An 18262-nucleotide genomic window follows, 5' to 3' on the forward strand; every position below is an offset into this window, starting at 1 on the left:
TATTAATATCTTTTAAAAGGTTCATTATAAAATAAGCATATAAATTCAGTAGCTTTCCTCCCTATCAGCAAAGATAAGCTAAAAAATATAATTAGAAGATGCCATTTTAAAATCAGCAAAAAGACATAACATTCAGGAACACTTATAAAAGATTAATATATTTAGAAAATATATAAAGAAAAATATTTAAAAATTTAAGTTAATAGCATTATTTTTTAAAGTCCTTAAGTCATTATGTATGTTTGTTATACCCTAATTTTCTGAATATTTTAAGCATATTATTATAAAAATATTTTGCTGGAGTATGATGAAGAATGAACATTTTTCTATTTTTAATTTTTCCTTATGAATATGATCTATTTATTAATTTATGTGTCTCCTTTTATATACTTTAAGATAATTTGATATTCTTTTAAAACTTTAATAACAATAATAATAAGTTTTATTACATTAAGAGTTAGATCATTTTTGGCTTTTCCTATATTATTAAACTCCTTTTTCTTAATAACATTTTCCAATCTGCTTGTTCCTAGTATAACTTTAATATTTTCATATTGTCTTAAAAACAGTTACCTACCTTACTGGTCATTCTTACTGGTTTAACTGTCTTGTATGTCGATTCTCTCTGATTTTTTTTTTTTTTTTACTAAAAATTATATAACTGACCTCTTTTTCTTTTATATCAATGTCTAAAATCTCCAGTGAATTGAAGTGGGCACATTATGAGAATTTAAGTATGACAGCTATAACAGATTTTTTTTTTCTTTAATCCATGGTTTAGACTCCATGGTGCACATGTGTCAAACACAAGGCCCGCGGGCCAAATCCGTCCCGCCAGGCCTTGCAATGTGGCCCGCACCGCGCTGTCATCACTGCACTCCGCTGCATTTCCATCACAATGACAGTTTATGACTGTTCAGTAAACCATTCGGCCCGCGATTTAGGCTGGATTTTAGATTTTGGCTCCTTCTCTGATTGAGTTCGACACCCCTACATGGTGTGAGACCACTGAAGTTGAATCTTGTTGCTCAAACTTTTAGGATGACTCTCTCCACATATTCCAGCCTGATTCATAGCTACACATCCAGCTCAGTAAGCAGAGAAGCCTAAGAATAAAAACTGAGACGTGCTCCCCCTCTTTAAAAATACATCCTATAAGTTACATAGTTTTATCCATTTTCCAGAGAGGCTGGGCATATAGACAGGCATGGGGAAACTTAATCTGGTTCTATTTCTGTAGAAGAATAGAGCAGATATTGGAGGCATCCTTGTCTTGCTAGGGGTTTCAAAAAGACTGCTTCTAACATTTTACCTTCTTTATCATGTTACCTTCTACAACTAGTTATTTTAGCCTTCTAAAAAATCATGAATAAATACTTCTGCTGTACTTATTGAGATAATCACATTCTTTGCAACTTGCTAATGTGGCTGCACTAATTTACTATCCCACCAGCAGTGAATGAGGGTTCCCTTTTCTCTGCATCCTTGTCAACACTCCTTGTTTGTTGTCTTTCTTGTAATAGCCAATCTGTCCAGTGGGAGGTGATAGCTCATTGTTACTTTGGTCTACATTTCCCTAATGATTAGTGATGTTGAGTATCGTTTCATGTGTCTGTTGACCATTTGAATGTCTTCTTTAGAAAAATATCTATTCAGGTCCTCTGCCCGTTTTTTAATCAGATTTTTTAAAATGTTGAGCTGAATTAATTCTTCATATTTTTTATACAAACTCTTATTTGATATATCATTTTTTTGTATCTTGTCCCATTCAGTTGGTTGCCTTTTCATTTTTTTTTATGATTTCCTTTGCTGTGCAAAAGCTTTTTAGTTTGATGTAATCCCATTTGTTTAGTTTTGCTTTGGTTGTCCTTGCCTGGAGAGACAGATTCAAAAAAATTTACTTACACTGATATCAAAAAGTTTATTTCCCTTTCTCATAGTTTGATATTAATGTATAGAAATGCAATAGATTTCTGCATATTGATTTTGTATTAAAAGCTAGGCCTCTTAGCAACACAATTTACAAGAGCCAAGACTTGGAAACAACCTAAGTGCCCATTAGCAAATGAGTGGATTAAAAAACTGTGCTACATCTACACAATGGAATACTACACTGCTGTAAAAAAAAGAAAGAACTCTTACCATTTGCAACAGCATGGATAGACCTGGAGAGCATTATGCTAAGCTAAATAAGCCAGTCAGAGAAACAAAAATATCACATGACCTCACTCATTTGTGGAATTTAATGAACAACATAAACTGATAAACAAAAATAGATCCAGAGACATAGAAGCATTGAATAGTCTATCCATCTTCAGAAAGAAGGCAGGGGAGGGTAAGAGATCAACCAAAGGATTTATATGCGTGCATATAAGCATAACCAATGGGCACAGGCACTAGAGGGGTTGGGGTATGTACTGGAAGCTGGGGGTGGTCAATGAGAGAAAAGAAGACATGTAATAATATACGTAATACTTTAAATGATAAAGAATTAAATAAAATAAAACCTAGGCATCAGGGTCCTGAGACACAATTTACCCTCCCATCTGACATGCTACCTCAGTAGCAGCTCACTATTCTGCCTAATTTCATTTTTTGTTTCTGACAGTTAAACTTCCCAATTTTTGGATTTACATTCAAATATGTATTTAAGTTCTTTTACTTTTTCCTAATGTCCTCTGTGCTTGGATCTAGAAAGTGATTGAGTGCTATTTCACAACAGTTAATGCTACCATCTAATCTGAAAATCACACAGAAATATTTCCTAACATATAATTCTAACCTCACAAAAGGTGTGTTGAAACATTAAATTAATTGTTTGGACATTTTGAAAAAGAAATGCTCATCTTGATTTTAGATATTTTATATTTTAATTACCTGTTATATAACCTCAATTTCCTACTAAATGCTTCATGTTTTAGGGAGAGGTTTGTTGCTGTTTTCTTAATGACTGTTTATTATTTTCAACATATTAATAATTCATTTAGGTAGATAGGTGATTAAGCCAATAAACTGTCACTGGCTTAAGCAACAACAACAGCACAAAGACTTCTTTACTACTTTAGATTTCAAGAAAATCTGAAAAGTGAGATATGTAAAGTATTCAAATAGTAAATGCATTCTCATTTTTTTCAAGAGAATGCAAATTTCTAAATATATATATATATATATATCTACTATTAAGTAGAAGATGGTTTAAAATGTTTATCTCCTGTTTATTTTTAAGAAAAATACAATATTTCTAAAATAATTTATAAAGCTGCCAAAGGATAGATAAGTTAATAATGCTGTATAATAGATCACTAGATTTAGAACATCTAACTGGAAAAGCTGGAAATGAGAAGTTTAGAGTTCAAGGAGGTCTGAAATCTAACAAGCTTAATCAAAGGAAAAGATGTGAAATGTTCACAAAAAGGAGTCTGCAAAGCCACACACACAGAAAGACTCTGCCAGTGTGGGAAAAGAATGGCAACTTTTTCCTATTAAGAAAAAATAAAAATAGGTCACATTGATGACCTTGGCCATCCTCTGGCATAGTCATGTCAGAGCCATAACAGAGAGCATAACATAAATGGCCAAGGGGCCCTCAATATGTGAAAACAATTTCTGAAAAGAGGGTAGGAAATCAATTCATACTAATTTTAACTCCCTCTTGTTTCTGCAAAGGCTCATCTTGATTTCTTGGTGAACTTTAACACTCTTAGTCTCCTTGACACAGTTCAGTTTTCATACAGTTCCCCTTAGACTACAAAAGAGATCACTGGACCATAGACAGTGCAACAGATAAACATGACCTCTCTTTTACTAAAAACGAGTATGTCATACTGAGCTGGGGAAAAAAAAAGAATTATATAGGGGTAAATATGGTCCAGAGGATAAGACCAGATCATGGGCTGAAATACATTAAGATGTAGCTTTCAAAAGGTTAAAGCAATGTTTTATACTTGTCATTCAAAACTTCATCAAAAAAATCTCTAGGCCTAATATTAAAGTAAACCTCACTCTAAAGTGACTGTTTAGTGATGTACAATAGCTCAAACATCAACCAACCACTCAGTAAAAATAAAGCATTCATTAAATGTATATTACTGTTACTCATATTTTACTGAACACTATTGTGAAGATAAGAGAAGTATAATAATATTTTACATTTCAATAATATTTGCTATTTACAAAATACTTTGTTTCTAGTTTGGGGGGGGGGAAACACACAATATCTAATATATTTTTCTCATTTTTCACATTATAATACATACACACATACCCTAGATTGAATTTAAAAAAAGGTATAGAATAGGAACCATATGTTTAGACTCTTAAGTGAGAAGAGTTGGAAAGAGAAATTTTATTCATTTCCATGTCCATAGGGATGAATGGGGAAAAAACACATCCTTGAATATCTCAAAATCTGCTTCTTGAAACAGAATGGCATGGGTCATCTCAAAAAATGACTAATCTACCTTTTATTTTCCGACTCTAGCATGATATAGAGTATGTGTTTACTTCAATTGTAAGAGGCATACCTTCTGAATCCAGCAGATTTCCCAATAATCTTCCCCTTCATCAGGGCCTCTGTGTACACATCCATTTAGACACTGAAGTTTTTAATATTCATTATGGGGCTATATCTTGATAGTAGTGGTAGTTACATGACTATATGCATTTGCCAAACATAGAACTATACTTCTTAAAAAGGGTTACTTTTACTGAATGTAAATTACACTTCAGCAAAAATAAAAAGTTAAAATATGTACAGTATTTTTATTTATTTATTTATTTATTTATTTATTTATTTATTTTATTGATTTTTTTTTACAGAGAGGAAGGGAGAGAGATAGAGAGCTATAAACGTCAATGAGAGAGAAACATCGACCAGCTGCTTCTTGCACACCCCCCACCAGGGATGTACCCGCAACCAAGGTACATGCCCTTGACTGGAATTGAACCCAGGACCTTTCAGTCCGCAGGCCGATGCTCTACCACTGAGCCAAACTGGTTTTGGCTATGTACAGTATTTTAGATTGACCTAAGTGCAAATTTTCTCAAAAGTAAAATATACAGTTAATATTATTAATAAAAATACAGTTAATATACAGTACTAAAGGTACAGATATGTGTAGACATCTACACTGTATAGATACCTGAGCTTAAGGATATATATATATATATATATATATATATATATATATATTTATTTATTTATGTAGATATACAAAAATACTGAAGCATAAGAGAGAACCAAAATTCCCTAAAAATTTGGAATAAAAGCCTATCACTAAAGTTGCTTCCTACACAAAACATACCAATACTGTGTAACACATTTATTTGGTATGCCAAAAATATATAAAAAGATGAACTTTTCAAGAAAATGAATTCTATAAAACAGAAGCAGGAGTCATGAAGAAGTAATACTCTGAGGTGAAATCAGACAAGAAAATAAATCTGGCTGCAAAATAAGCAAAGAAACAAATCCATTTAAAAATAATAACAGAATGAAAATTGATATTGCATTATCCATGCCCATTATCCATGTCAATGTTGGGAAAACCCAACATTGACATGGATAATGGGTATGGAGAATACAATTTAAACATATTGGCACAACTTTCTAAGTTCATCACAATCTTGCCCCTCCTAATTTCTCTAACTCATTTTACCACCATCTCATTTCCTTCACTTACCAAATCCTACTCTTCAGCCTTAAATAATCACTTACAACTCCCTGAATATGATGCTACTCTTTTATTACCCTCATTTAAGAGCATCAACTATGGAGTGAAAATGCCAACTTGAATCTCAATTATTTCAATTACCAGCCTTATGATCTTGAAAAACTTACTTAAGTTCGCTATGCCTCAGGTACTTCATCTTTAAAATGGGATCATTACTCAATTTAATGCTTTTCCTTCTTATTTTTCAAATTTCTAAATTCTACTTTTTTCAATCTTAACTCAGGCTTTATTGTCATTTCCTTGTGAGATAACTTAAAATCATCTGTTTTTTTAAGAACCAATGTCTATGTTCTTTATTATTTTCTCTCCTAGCATCTAGAAGAGTGGTACATAAAAACTCCAAAAATTGCTATTAAAAGTGTAAATATGTGAATGAATGTATGGGGAGATTAATGAAAAATAGCTGAATAATGTTAATTTTTTTAAAAAGGCAACAACAAGGTATTGGTCTATTTTAAGATGGTAAGAATTACTAATTTAATAAAAATTTATGGTAAGATTATATTGGGCACCCTATAATAGCATATTTTCCAAACAGAAGCTAATGTTTTCAGGATTGTTTTCTCAGTACTTTCTTGGTTTGGGTAGACATTGTACTAGAAACTCTCTATGTTCCATTCCAACTCTTCAATGTTAGGAGCCTCTGATTTTTAATATAGTTTTATGGAGAAAATGGAATTTGAAATAAGCATTAAAGAATGGATTGAGTTTGAATAGTTAGAAAGAAGAATAGCATTCCAGATTAGGGAGCAACATGTACTAAGGTCTGAATAGTTCAGTTGTCCAACAGTGAAAGGGAAATAAGTAGTAAAATTAAATGCAAAAAATAGTGAAAATTCCATACACTGATAACAGAATTCACTATTGTTTCTTTATCTTCATGACTTATTTTGACTATCTGAAGAGGAATCACAGTGTGATAGTTAAAGTCATCTGTTTTTTTGTTGTTGTCGTTTGTTTGTTTGTTTTTTAATAATGTCTGTGTCTGCAGCTAGACTACCTGAATTCTGATCTCATTTCTGAGACTTACTAATACTTTTGGACAAAGTTTCAAAATGCTTAGTTGCCTTAATTGCTTAACCTATAAAATGTGTACAATAGAAGTACTGACCTCTCAAAGTGGCTCTCATGGTTAAATAATTTAATACATACATGTTACTTAGAACAATGACTAGCCCATTTAAGTGCTCAATAAATATTATCATTTAATTTAAGGCTACAAGACATTTCCCATGAAGGTTGAATATACGTGTGTTGTTTTTTTTTAACACAGCATAATCAAACTCAATCTTTTCTAACCCAGAATTATAGAGACTCACTGCCACTTTAAGACAGATTTTAGTACTAACAACACCATCTTATTTAGGATAGTGTGGTAGTTAGCATCATAAAAGTCAAAGGAAATGTCCAATTCCTCTGGGAACACCTAATCATTCTAATTGATGACATTCAAAATTAAGCAATGGATTGTTCTGGAAAGCAATAAATCTAGAAAAAGCAAAAAAGGAGGGAGGGAGGGAGGTAGGGAGGGGGCCGGGAAGCAAAAGGAAAAAGGAAAGGGAGTTTAGGCCATGTCCCTATTCAACATGGAAAAAAATAAAAGTAGCAGAAACTATTTAAACACACTACAAACTTTTTTCTAAATTACACTGCACATGAGCCATTGGTTTTGTTTGTTGCCTTGGACCAGATTCATTCAAAGAAGTAACTAAAATATTAATCTGATCTGTGATTTGGAAAATGGTTCTCAATAAAAACATTCAAAAGCCTGACTGCTTCTCAGTCTCAGATGAATTAAGATTTAACTCTGACATGAATCGAACCTCTCCCGGGGATGCTTCTCTTTCCAGGGCTGAGATCACAGAGTTCATCCTTCTGGCACTGGCAGCTCTTTGATTTTTGTCAGGGAGGCCTGCCACCAGAGCGCAAGGCGTAGCAATGCCAGGGTATGTCTCCCATGTTCCTTAATGAAAAGCCATCCTGGGGGGTTGAAGAGGGGGAGAGAAAAGGGGGGGAAGGGAGACAGGTTGGCGGATGCATTTCAAAGAGGGGAAAGGTCAGTTCATGGTCAAAGTATGAAGAGCTGGTGGAAGAAAGAAAACTTCGAAAATAAAGCATTAACATAAATTACTAAGCACAGGCTTTCAAGTCTTATAGAAAGAGATGAAGCAAGGCCACCACGTTCAAGGCTCCCTTTTTCAAGGATGTATTCGTCTTTATGCTCTTGTTATTATTTCAGAAAATTACCAGAAATGTCAATAGACGATTCTATTCGAGTTTTCTTAAAGAAAACTTTACAGGCATTGAAATGTAAAGAGATCCCACTTTTTAAACCAGAAAGAGGATAAGGTTATAGTTAGTTTTCTTTGGAAGAAAATAAGATCAGTAATTTTCCCAAGAGAATAGCCTCTGCAAATTTTGGGGGAAATGGTTAATTGACATAACATATAACACAAATGGCATCAGTTCAAAGAGATGGGAACATGAATTTAGTGTCAATAATTGGTAAATTTTATAATTTCTAAGAAAACTGCATATTATTTTCCCAAAGTGAAGGTTTTTCGGGAGTCTGAAGCACATGCTGTCTATACAATTGGTAGACTGGCCAGTCTCCATTTTCTGCTACTGTCCCCCTGGGATGAGTGAGAGGAGGATAAAAATACTGCGAGAGATCCCAAAGCAAAAGCTTGGCTATGCAGGAGGAATATGGCAACTACTTCAGGTCTTGGGAAGCAGGAAGTCCAGAGCAGAGGTTTTGGTCTCAGAGGCCCTTTACACTCTTAACAATTATTGAAGAGCCTAAAGACAATTTGTTTATCTATATATATAAAAAGCCAGCGACCGTAACTGCCATAGCAACCATTACAATTGGTCACTAGTGACAACCACTGTGGCTAGTGAACCAGCCCAATCAGGGGGTTGGGCCAGCTGGCCAACCTCATGGCCCCTCCCCCCTGCCTGCCTGCCCCTGAGCGGGCCTATGGCCTAATGCCCCCACCATCCCCATGGGCCAGACCCACCACAATAGGCCCACAGCCCTTCATCCCCATCTCCACTGGCCTTCCCCTGATCGTATACCCCCCCAATATGGGGCGGGGCTAAGTGGCCAACTTCCTACAGCCCCTTCCCCTGGCTGTCCCACCTGTTTGTTGGCCTCCTGTAACCCCTCCACCTGGCTGGCCATGCCCCGATAGTCTCTCCCCCTCCCCCCCCCCACCAACCCATTAGGGACAGGGCCCATTGGCCAACCACCTGTGATTCCTTCCCATGGCTGCTGGCTCCCTGATTGGCACCCCTTATCCCATTCAGGGGCGAGGCTGGCTGGCCCACTACCCAAAGCCCCTCCCCATGGCAGGCCCCACCCCCAATTGGCCCCTTAACCTCAATCAGGCGGGACCCGCCGGCCAATTGCCTGCGGTCCCTTCCCCCAGCCAGCCTGGCCCTGATTGGGCCTCAATTGGAGCAGGCCAGCCTGCCAGCCTCCCACCATCTCCTCTAAACAGGCCCAGCCCAGATCCAACCTGATTGGGGCCAGGCCTGCTGGACCCCACCAGTGCACAAATTTGTGCATTGTGCCTCTAGTATATTACATATTTCAATATTTGCTATTTTAGAAGTTAATCCTGAAAAGAGTTTATTCATTTAAAAGCAACAAAAATAAACTCATTCTATATTAACATATTTTCAAAATACCTATCTTTTCACCAAATAAAATAATGAAAAAAATACCATTATCTTACACTTTTGTGAATCTGTTTTAATATCTGTCTTAGTAAAGAGTGTTGAGTTCTCTCTGCTTATGAATTCCATCTATTGTGATAGCTTAATTTTGATTAAGATATCTAAAAAAAATCTGGTTTCCCACAGTAATATAGTAGGAAAAGGAAGAAGCATTTTAATAGCCCTTTCAGTTAAGTTTGGATACTCTTCTCTGATACTACACTAATAGCTGACAAGTACTAGTTTTTGAACAATTAGTGCAATGTAGAAACTGAGAATACCTGAGCAGACTTTGTTACCTTGAAATCCACTGGTCAATATGAAACTCTGAATGGGTTTTTCACCCATGTATGACTTGGAACATCATGCATTTGTTATCAGGGAAATAATAGATCCCGAGTTATGTATTTCTTTCATTTCAAAATACATTTTTCACATTGCATTCATTAATATCACCACGAAGCCCAGCAAAAAATAACAATGAGAAGCTATTTTTCCAAAAACTTAATTTTTGCTTGAAAGATGAAATTTTATTATTGGCAACAAATACTGAAGTGGTTTCCTTGAAGTGACAGTTTCACTCCATTCATTGTCAAGAAAATATTGCCAAATTCCCAAGTCTACATCATCATAGTTTTTCTGTCAGTCATTCTTTCAAATAAAGATGATGTTCCATGGGGGGAAAAAAAGTGTCTAGTTCACCTCACTTCTCAAATAATCACCTGAGTGCTTTTGCTCAAGGTAGGTACTGTGTTTCAGTATGCAGCAAAAGTACGTTCTGCATGCTCCTGCCTTGTCACACAATATAAAACAGACATGTACTCAAGGGTCAAGGTTTAATACAGTACTGTGTTATTGTTTTCATCAAGAACATTCTGTGTGAAATTGGCTTTTTCAAAAACTGTGAGTCCAGTTTGGTGCAACTGCCTAAGTTCATGCTAAGCTGCCAGCAGTTTTACCCACCATCTTTGCTTTTGTACCATCTGAGCAAATACCAATACAAAGAAACAAGTAAAGTAACTTTGTAGTGTTATTATAAAACATGTTTTTACCTCTCAAACAACCTGAAGCCAACGGGTGGACCCCAGAAGTCTATAGATCATACTTTGAAACTGATGCAATTTTAAAAGTTGAATAAAGCTGGCCCATGCATAGTAGAAAAATATATGCATAGTTGACTCTCCTAAAACTTACCTACCCTCGGGATCCAAGGGGGAACACTACCCGACTCCCACAGATACTGAAATCTGTGGATGTCCAAGTCCTGTATATAAACTGGCTCAGATCAGTGTATCTTCTGTGTCTGCAAACTTCCAACAGTGGAAGTTTGGAAACGGTACATGCGTTTATTGAAAAAAAATTATGATGAAGTGGACACATGCAGTCAAACCCATGTTGTTCAAAAATTAACTGGACTATGAGATGCTGAATTAAGGAGCAGAAGGAAAGACTCTCTACTGTCTGCTTTTTTATACTGACTAGTTAGGGAAGGAATCTTTGGGACTATAGGTGTTGGTCATATCCTGAAGGAAGTCAAACATCTGCAGCCAACCTTTTAAAAACCTATGTCTCGAGTGAAAAGAGGGAGAATTGGCTACACTAATTGGACATAACTATATCCACAGTGCCTAACCTAATTCGGCAAGAATTCGATCCCAAATTAGAACAGGAAATCTCTGGACCCTAGGAAGAATGTCTTGCAAAAAAAAGAGAGCGATTTTTAACAATAGATAAGAACAAGCTGGTGATATGATAAAGAGAGTTAACATGTTCCCTGTCTTGACAACAACAATAGCAAGAGATGATTCCAGGTTGAAAATAAAAACTATACCAGCAAATCTCCAAATAAGAAACAAAGTGTGGAATGATGTTGACCAATCAATACAAGAAGAGAGCATTTTATTCGCTGCCAGAAACTTTCTCTTTGAGTTACATAGGGGCCCTTTATTTTAGACTTGTAGAGAAGGAAATATTTGCATGACTATAATGATAAAAATGCTGTTTACCCATTTTAACTGTGTTTTAAATGAAGGTCAAAATACATATTTTCTTGTAGGTTGTAGAACAACATGTAAATGTTATCAGTACTAAAGCCAGAGGGCAGTAGAGAGAATAGTAGAAATCCTCAGAATATCCTCAGTAGTGGGGAATCAGGAGATGCGATTGAAAGTTATAGAATGAGAAATACAGGGAAACTTTAAGTACTTAAGTAAAAGGATTACTCAACATTACAAAGTTAAAGTTAAGAGATAAAATTATGCAATTATCACAAATTGGGAAAGGTAGGAGATGTATTGTGAAGGAGCTAAATTTTATGGTGTTAAAGTCAAGAGAAAATGTTTAAATGTTGTAAATCAAGAAGTCATGATGATATAAATTATATTATTTAGAAAGCCTTAATATTAAAAATACTTGATAACTATTATGGCACAGATACATAATAATCAGACCAAACCCAAGTATACATATTTAGAATGGAGGTTTGCTGGGACACACTGGCCTGTATATCAACTCTGTTTTTAAAAAAATAATTAGGAAATTAACAACTTCTGAAACAAATACAGGAGCAGGCCAAAAGGTAGGTAGGGTAGGTGTAGGGAACTGTTGCTTTTAAGTTTTTCTGTGCTATATTAATTTTTATTGTATGCATGTCTTACTTTGATGAGATATAATATTAATATATAAAAGGATATTTTCATTTTACCACTAAATGAAACAATTTAGAATTATATTATCATTCTTTAAAATCTATTGATATTCAATAGAATAAATACAAAAAATGTAGTGATAAATATGTTCTTGGTTTATTAATAAGTTTTTAAAAAATTCCAATTACCCTAATATAATCTCAAGAATATATAAAGGAATTCTTTCAAATTCTAATTTAGGAGATAATTCATAATTATACTTCTTTCTCATGATGACAGGAAAGTAATGGAAAGTATCCTAAAACATATAGCTTATCTCTAGGGCACATTTCTTTAAAAGTTATCAGTGCTTTTATTTTATTTTTATTTATTTTTTTAATCAATCTTTATTGTTCAAATTGTTACAAAGGTTCCTCATTTCTTCCCCCCTCCACCAGGTTCCCATCCCACCCTCCGCCCCCTCCCCATCCCCCATTGTCCTCATCCATAGGTGCAGTTTACGTTCAGTCTCTTCCTCCCTCCCTTTCCCCAATAGTAAATCCCTTTTCAGATAGTAAATCAGTTACTTAGCATTTTCTCATATCAATAATACCACCACATGCCCAATGATACATTTCACACAAAAGACATTTCCAAATAGGTCAACCAGCCTCATCCAGGCCCCACCCAAGGCACTCACAGATCAACACCCCAGCCCTATACTAACTCAACACATCCAGATCTAAGCCTTCATCACTTGATTCAGCAGACCCTCAAGTTCCCACAAAAGTTTCCAGCCATGTCTGAGAGGCAGCCGTGGGGCAGGGGCAGGCGAAGAGCGAGCTGTTCCGGACCTGGCTGTTCCGGGCCTGGCCTCTGTTGCTCTGGTTCGTTCCATAACCAGCTGCTCCGGGTCTGGTCACCGCCGCTCCCGACCTAGTTGCTCTGGACCTGGCTGCTGCTGCTCCGGGCCTGGCCGCACCCGACCCGGCTGCTTCGGGCCTGGCCGCTCCCAGCCTGGCAGCCGCTGCTCCGGGCCTGGCCGCACTAAAAGTTATCAGTGCTTTTAAACATTAGGAGATCCTCCTTATCAAAATGAAAGATGATGCTGGGAATTTTGTTTTGCTTTAATGAATGGACCCCAATGAACTTTAACTTATGTCTGTATGGCACAATTAACTACCCTTCCTGTTCTTTAGATCACCACAGAGAGCGGAAGGCCTACAATAATTACTAAAAGATGCATTTGAGGACATTGCTTTACTTGAATTTATGAGTAGTACAATTAACCACAGATATTGTTGGCTGCAAGAAATAATTCCGTGAAAAAATAGTCTCTCAAGTAACGTAGATGCCTGGACTTAGAATTATTTGAATGTCAGATTCTTTCATTCTGAAGGTATATGAAGTCAGTAAGAGAAAATACATAAGAAAAAAAATAACAAAATGTAACTAATTGCAATTTTCATGTTTCAAAACCTAGAATTTTTCAGACTTTGTGTATCTTTATAAAAATGCAGAAACTGTTATATTGTTAGAGAGTTGTTATTTTACAAGGTATAGAGGTATGAGAGTTGGACAGGCAAGTGAGGGTCACAAAATGCTTGTGTTTATTTGGAGTTACAGAATAGTTTTGGAGTTACAGTCCACTTAACCAACATCTACATCTTAAATCAACTTTCTCACTGTGTAATTATAACAATATCTTTGGTAGAACTTTGCATCTTCAGAGTCAAGTAATAGAGGATTTCAGGCAATATGATATTCTTCCTTTGAATGTTTCAAACGTGCAAGTTATAGTTCTTATGTTTATTAATTTGTATAGATCCTATAGAATATATATATATACAAACATTTATGCATAGTTTCATCATACATATTAAGAAATAGTGGAATTTCTACATGTACACACATAATGTAACTCAGAAATAAAAAAGAAGTCTTACTAAAGTGAATTTTAATTATTTCACTTATTCAAATTTAATAGCTTTGTACACATATGTCCTCAATAGTCTACTCAATAGCAAAGATAGTTAATAATTCAAAGTTTTATTTTATAGTTAAATAAATGGTCTTTTTGAGGATATAAAAGTCAGATATGCATAAACATATAAAGAATATAATTATGCAACAAGTCTGAAAGAGTATTAACTAGAGGCATGTACATTATTTAAAGTATTAATTAAGTCCTGAGTCATATGTTAAAACCATGAGTTCTAGCAAACATCTGTAGGAAGATACCAACATTATTCTTTAGAATTAGTATAAATATATTAGTTAAAGCAACAAGGTTACATTTGTCACACATACTGAAACATCTTTTTTTGTTCTATAGTATAAAATATTCAAAGCAAAGTTCTTAAAGGTCTTAGGACATATTAAATGAATGTGTATTAAAAACTGTTTTAAACCACATTATTTCTACCTAAGAAAGCAAATTTAATGCACTAACTTTTTCCACAATCTTTCAATTATTTATTCATCATTCATCTTATAAATATTTACTGAGCCCCCTGCTCTTACACTACTATGGGGAAGGCAGAGACATAAAACATGTGGCCATAATACTGTGTGATAAGTGCTCTGGCTAATTTACCAAGTTAGGCCACTCGCAGGAACAAATAAGTTAATTACAAAAGGTCCCTCAATAGTGTTACTTCTGAAGTGACTGGCATTAAAAATAAAAAAGTTGCCTGCATTAGACTTCATTATACTATAAAAACTGACACTTGGAAAACTCTAGAATTATTATATTTACATTAAGGAAAATTAGGTGAAATGCCTATCTTCTTAACTTTATATTCATTTTAATGGACATCCATTCTTCATCTTTTTTCTTCAATTCTAGAAGTTCTTGGAAGGCATTATAACAGGTTCCTTTTCATAAGAGAGAGGACAATTACACAGAAAATGACTAAATTATTCTCGGTTTAGAATTTCACTGTTTATTTATTTATTTTTGCCTCAGGCTTTGGGACATTAAGGCCAAGTTATAAATCCTGGTCACTGCTTTTACTAAAGAGCAAAAATGAGAGTTTATTAGCATCTCAGTAGTTGCCTCAATAATGACAAAACAGTTGCTCATTACTGCTCATTAGCTTCGTATTAGATTCATTTGCAATAGCAATATATCTTCTATTCATACTCAGTTGCAGAGCAGCAGATATGATTTGACACCTGCTGTACATAGAATTCATTAGATAGTAATAATACAAATAGAAATTCAGAAGCTGGACTTCCATTTGGCTCTGTGATGACTCTGTACAGGAAAAGGCCTCTGAAATCATCTAGGCTAGAATAAGATAAATATGCACAGCAAATAAGCAAGATGTTCAAATACTGAATTCTCTGTTTTTCTATCTACAATAATGTCATACTTTAATGAGTGGCATAATTTCCAAAATAATGAAATACCTTTATACTGCACAAATGAAATAAAATATTTATTTAAAGAACCATACTGAATGAAAAAAATGTCTAGGATAATACTAAGAACCCCAAACAGAATAAATGAAAAACAGGAAAAACACCTTAGGAAAGTAAAGTAAAACTGCCACACACACACACACACACACACACACACACACACACACACAAAAGACCAAATTTGAAAAGCATTCAGAAAATATACCTTTCAAAAATATCCTTCTCAACTGAAGGGGAAATAAAGATATTTTTAAACAAACAAAAATTTATCATTGACAAATCTTCACTAAAAAAACACTATGGGCAATCTTCAACAGAAAAAAAAAAATTCCGAAGGAAAGCTTAGATGTGCAGGAAGGATTGAAGAACAATAAAAATGTAATTACTTGGGCAAACACAAACACCTACACTGTATAAAACATTAATCATAGTTCATGAGGTTTAAAAATACATATGAAATTAAAATAGATGCCAATAATAACAAATAATTTATGTAGGGGTAAATGTTGATATTTTAAGATCCTTGCTGTTTGTAGGAAGTGGTTAAACTCCAATAAAACAAAGAGGCATGTTGTAATCTCTAATACACAATCCAAAAACGTAATGAAAGAATGTGTAACTGTTAAGATAGTAGAGAGAAAACGAAACTATAAAAAAAAGTTCAATCATTACAATAGAATAAAAGAAGGGCATAGAAGGCAAGAAAGAGAGTACAGACAATCCAAATAGAAAGCAAATTGTAAGATAATATATGTAAATACAATAATGACATTAAGTTGTCAATAAACTAAATGGTCCAAATAAAAGACAAAACATTGTTAGACTATATTTTTAAAAGCCTATATAAATTGAATATAAGAGGCACATCTAAAATACAAGGATACATAAGCTTACAAGGTAAATAGATGAAATAGATAATCCATGTTAATGCCAATCAAAAAAGAGCTATATACCTACATTAATGTATACCTATATTGTTATATAGCCAATATATCTCTATATTCAGAGAAAGATTAGAGTTCTTTTTAATTCTGTTTCCATTTTAGAGAACCATGATTTGCTTTCTCTAATTACACATTTGCATTTCCTAGAATTATTTACAATTGAAATCATACATTATGTACTATTTTTTAGTATAATTTTATTCACTTAGCAAAATTATTTTGAGATTCACCCATGTTGTAGTGTGTATCAATACTTTTTGTTTTTTTAATCACTGGGTAAAATTCCATTGTATGAATATATTACTATTTGTGTATCCATTTATTAATGGATATTTGGGTTGTTTCCATCTTGAGGTATTACAGATGAAACTGCTATAAACATTTTTGTAGCAATCTTGCTCTGAAAATATGATTTCATTTTTCTTGAATCAATATCTAGGATTAAAATGACTGGATTATATGGGATATATATATATGTTAATTTTTAAAGAAACTGCTAAATTGTGTACCAAAGTGATTGTACTATTTTATCTGCCCATCGGAAGTGTATGAGTGTCTTAGTCCCTCCATATTTGAATACTCAGTATGATCAATCTTTTAAATTTTAGCCATTCTAATAAATGTGTAATGGTACTTTATTATAGTTCTCTAATGTCTAATGATGCTGGGCATCTTTTCAGGTTCTTATTTGCCATCTATATATTTTATCTGGCTCAGAGTCTGTTTTGTTTTCAATTATGGTCCTTTAAAATATGCTTACAAGTTCTTAAATACTCCTCAAGACACGTTTCATTCTTGTTGCCTTTGGTGTGGGCCAGATAGAGTGTGAATTTAGTTTCAATTAGAACAAAGACCAAAACTGATTTTCAATCAATCTCTCTATCAATATAAATAAGGAAACTTGTAGTCCTCTGAGCTGCTGGCTGCCACTTTTGTGACTGGGAAAACTAAGCTAGAATGCAGGATTAAGGTATTCAGGCTTCAGTTATTTGCAGTAGGGACCAGGGTCAGGATAAAGCTGACACGGGAGAAAGAGGCAGAGATGTGGATGGCATCAGGGTCTCTGACACCACTGGGCTTCTGGATAAAAATAATCTTGGAGACTTTGCTAAGACTATTTTTGCACTTATGTGAGCTAAATGTTCTCATATTGTTTTTAAACTTTTTTTCTTTTGTCACTTGCAGAAGTAAGGGGTGGCACTGAGACACCTGACATAAAGACATCTATTCATGCTCATTGTTAATGTATCTGTTAAAGTGTAACCATGTCTTTCCGTATAAATTTTTTTCAGCTTGTTCCCTAAACATCTACAGAGTCACATATTTTATCATTTTTCCTTTATATTGTCCTTTATACTAGTGTTTTCTCCACTTCTACTAGTATTATACCCTATAAGTAAAAAAAAATGAGAGCTAACAACTTATCATGTGGATTGAACTGTCAAAGCAAACTGGTTAATCATTACTATTATCCAGGATATAACCAAACTTTACTAATGTCTCAACCACACACACATGAGGAGAAAGATACTGGTTCAAGTGTTGCAGTTCCCCAGTTTTATACTCAGTTATACAGATAGAACATAGCTGTTACCATATCCATTCTCCAGCAAGCCAAATTACAGGTGAATTTACAATAAGCAACCTGCACAGACCACATAGAGCATTTTTTCAGATACGCATTCTCCAGTATCTTTCTCCTCATAAATATCATGGCAGGCCTTGCAAAGGGTCTATTCAAAGTGATCAGAGTGGGTAAGGAGTAAGTCACAGATGGCTTGTTTAAACCAACAGCACACAAAACTCTATATTT

Source organism: Pipistrellus kuhlii, unplaced genomic scaffold (assembly GCF_014108245.1).
Source record: "Pipistrellus kuhlii isolate mPipKuh1 unplaced genomic scaffold, mPipKuh1.p scaffold_m20_p_13, whole genome shotgun sequence".
Classification (NCBI taxonomy): domain Eukaryota; kingdom Metazoa; phylum Chordata; class Mammalia; order Chiroptera; family Vespertilionidae; genus Pipistrellus; species Pipistrellus kuhlii.